This window comes from Bison bison, unplaced genomic scaffold (assembly GCF_000754665.1).
Source record: "Bison bison bison isolate TAMUID 2011002044 unplaced genomic scaffold, Bison_UMD1.0 scf7180017864368, whole genome shotgun sequence".
Lineage (NCBI taxonomy): Eukaryota > Metazoa > Chordata > Mammalia > Artiodactyla > Bovidae > Bison > Bison bison.
The window spans coordinates 5,075,292-5,079,633 of record NW_011494940.1 but is presented as its reverse complement, the minus strand read 5'-3'; positions in this window follow the sequence as shown (position 1 = coordinate 5,079,633).

Sequence of the window (4,342 nt, the reverse complement as noted above, 5' to 3'; positions counted from 1 at the left end):
TTTCTTTATAGCCCAACTCTCACATCCATACATGACTACTGGAAAAACCATAGCTTTGATTAGATGGACATTTGTTGACAAAGTAATGTCTCTGCTTTTCAATATGCTATCTAGGTTGGTCATAACTTTTCTTCCAAGGAGTAAGGGTCTTTTAATTTCATGGCTGCAGTCACCATATGCAGTGATTTTGGAGCCCCCCAAAATAAAGTCCATCACTGTTTCCACTGTTTGCCCATCTATTTGCCATGAAGTAATGGGACCAGATGCCATGATCTTAGTTTTCTGAATGTTGAGTTTTGGAATTGGAAATATATAATCCTTTTACAGAAGAGAGAGAATAAGAATATAGTTCACCACACTGCAACTTTCTGGGCTCTCATTAATGCTGATCTGGTGAAAGTTTCCTCTAAATGGCCTTGCACAGTGGTGAGGCATTTGTTTACACAGGAGCTTCATTCGTGTCCACTTGTAGAGCACACGTCTCAGTCCTCTTAGCCTCCACTGCTCCTCAGTCTCTTCTCTGCCTCCTCCTGATAATTTATTTTCCTGCTTCCACCTTATCTTCTAGACCTTTCTACACTGACTTTTGGTATTCAAACACACTTCCCAATGTGAGTAGCAGATGCAAAATTTTAGGTTAGTGAGAAGGACTTTCAGAGACTCTGCTCTCAGCTTCTAATGACATGATGATGATATGATGATGATAGTGGTGATGATGAATGCTATCACCTACCAAAGTAGTGTATATATCTCTAAGTGATTAACATATGTAAACTTATTTACTGTCTTATATAACCCTATAATGTGTATTTGAATATCTTTTTCATTTTACAGGTAAGCAAAAAACCAAGGGCAAATGTAGAAACAATGATTTAGACGAAACAGCTTAGTAACAGATTAGCAGCCTAGGGTAGAAAAGGGAGATAGAAGATAAGGATTGTATTTTCTACTTTTAAAGCTAGCCTTTTTAGTTGTTTACTAGCTATTTCAGGTTTTGGTATTTTTTTTTTGGCTCCCCCACCGAATCAAGTGTAAGGGAGACGTTAGAGACATCTTGCTTGGCTGTTTGCCCTTGTGCTTTCTGTACTTAGCAGATGGTCAAAGCTGGCATCTCTGGATTGGCCTCCTGGCAGGAAACGAAGACAACTTTTCTTTTACTGGACACCATCAGACTTCCCTTCTAGGCCCCTGATTCCTCAATCTTTTGATCCAACAACTCTCCATACTTTCTGATATCTGTTATTATACCACCATCATAATCTCTATTCAAAAGCTTCAAAGACTATGACAGCGAGTACTAAACTATAGTCTTATATTTAGAATATTGAATTATGTAGACAACTAATTTAAGCATTTCTGACTCAAAATTCCTTGGTCCTCCATCATCTCTGTTCTACTTCAGCAAACAACTCCCAGATCTACACGTGTCAAGGTTAGAAGATGCTCCTTTTCTAAAAATGAAATGCAATATCTTTACATTTCTTATTCTCCCAGGTCCTCACAGGTCTATTACAGCTGTGCCATTTTAAGAACACAAACAAAATCATTTTTTCCTTAAACACCTCCCTTTTAAAAAACCTATTATGTTATTCCCTTACTTTCCTATATATTCTTTGGTTTATATCCACTGTCCTGGAATGATTATTAATAATGCCACCTTTTACATTCAAGGGTACTAGTTTGGACAATAAATGATATAGACTCCTGTCTTTATTGTATATTTTATCCATCACACTCTTTTCAGCAAGCTCTTTTCTCCTTCTAGCCCTCTACCCTGTGAACTCTCATCTGCATTAATTCCAATCTCCTGTATTCCAAACACGGGCTCGGAACAGCTGCTGGAGAAAATCCCAGAATGTATGGAGTGGTGCCATCATGAATTTTCAGCATCCTCATTTTGGCTGAGTCCTCAGTGCTGCTTGATAATCCTCTCGGTTGTTCTCAGGTCTCTTTATTTCTTACTTTCACCGCATCAGTGCCAACCGTTCACAAGTATCACAAAAACCTCTTATTCAGACCTTACTTCTGCCTCTTCCCTCTTCTGTCTGTAACGCTTGGGCTTTATTTCATGGAGAAAGGATAATCTATCAGGGGGAAGTTCTATCAACTCCCTTCCCACACACTTACCTACATTTGCACCTGTCTTTTAGCCTTTTATCTAGGTCTCCAGGGAAACCATGTCCTCCCTCCTGTCCAAAAAATCATTCTTCCACTTTGATTTTAATGCCATCTCCCTCAACACCTAGCTTGATAAATTATCCCTTCTGTCTACTATATTTTCAGCTTCTTTTTTTCCACTGACACCTTCCTTTTAGTCTCAAAACATGCTCAAGTCTTGTGAAATTAAAAAGCCTGTCTCAACACCAGATCAGCCTTGACTGGCTTTTTCTCAATTTCTTTGACATCTTAGATTTTTAAATGGTTTTCCCTGGTGCTTCTCATTCTGTCTTCAATCCACTCTAATCTGTCCCTACTTTCACTAAACTTTGTCTCCCACCATTACTTGAGTTACCAACAACCTATTAAATACTCAGTATCCTTGACGTGTCTCATGTTTGTCCTCTCTGTTTTGCAGCATTTGGCGCTGATGACCACCTCTTTCCTTGGTTTCCATTAGATGCTTTTTCCCAATTTGATTATCTTGCTTTCATGGTGCTTCTTATCAGGCTACCCATAAGGGAGCTGGAAATCCATCCTTGGTCTTTGGCTCCATCACTAAAAACACAAAATCTAATCTCATGAGAAGGATATGAAATTCTTTCGTGTACATTAGCGTCTAATGCCATTTCCAGCTATTCTCTCATATACCAATAGCCATTTTATCTTGCGTTTCCTTCTTATACTTTGCTGATCGTGACATGCATTCTTACACCTTCTTATCTGTGGATAACTCATGCCATCTGTGATAATGCCTCTTCCATCTGTCTGCCAGCCTGTATCTAAATCAAATGTTAACTTTCAACTTGAATAGTGCATCATCTGAGTTTCCTTGTCTACCTCCCACACAACCTACTTAGTCATGTCAGGCAGACCTAGATTATCTCTGTACTTATCATCCAAAGAACCCTGAACTTTCTTTACTATAGGACTTAATATTTATTTTGTGGCTATTTATTTTAGGTCTACCTCTATAGGATTTATTAGATCATTAATTCACATACGTTGTATAAACTGGACACCTATCATAAAAAGAGAAATAAGACCTAATTCCTGCCTTGAAGGAGCTTGGAGCCTGGTGAAGTAGACAGTTGGGTCTACATTATACATAGAAGTTCCAAGAGAGTTGGCCACAGGGGCATCATGGGAGCATAAAAGACAGATACCAGCTGATGATAAGGAAAATTACCCAGAGATAAGGACACATGGACTGAGTGTTCCATGACAATGATGAGGGATCCAGACAGAAACAAGGTAAGAAGTGTTTCCAGGCAGAGGAAGTAGCATATAAAGCGGCATAGATATACAAACAACACAATTGTTCAAGAAATATGTACAGTGGTTACGAATTCTTTAAATGTCTTGTTTTGCCTTGCTTATTTCTAATCATCAGCAAAGTTTCTATAACTGAGATCTGTCTCTTGCATAAATGCAAAGAAAACAGAAAAAGCTATACACATAGGTATGTCTATACGGGTATATAATGAGGGTGATGGTGCTACTGATGATGATGATGCAGCTAAAAACCAATGCATGGACAATGGTTGTTTTCCACAGAATGTGCATTGCTGAAAAGCAAGTTCTGCATGGTACTGCAGTAATTGACACTGGCCTTCCCTATCTGGCTCAGATAGTAAAGAATCTGCAATGCAGTGCAGGAGGCCTGGGTTCAGTTCCTGGGTTAGGAAGATCCTCTGGAGAAGGGGATCACAATCCATTCCAGTATTCTTGCCTGGAGGATGCCATGGACAGAGGAGCCTGGTGGGCTACAGTCTATGGGGTCACAGAGAATCGGAAACCACTGAACAACTAGCACTTTCTCACTTTCACATTTTCACATTTTCTCATCCCTAATCATGATAAACTTTAAACCTCGTTTAGTCATAGCAAAACCAGTTGTCCAAAATGGTAGCTCCATTTCCACCCACCCTCCACCCCTGACCCTGATCTTTGACCTTTGGATCTTTTTCTGCCAGAATGTAGCTCTGTCATATAATTTAATATTGAGCTTCTCCATGGCTATAATTCACACTTTCTACTTCACATTCTTTTGGCTATTGTTCTTCAACTCTAAGAAGATTAAAAAAAAAATGGGATATGTCTCATGGTTTTCTATCTGGCCTGCTTGCTTTTTTGTCCACACTTAGAGTGGCATTCCCTTATCTAAGACTGATTTTTAGTGTGC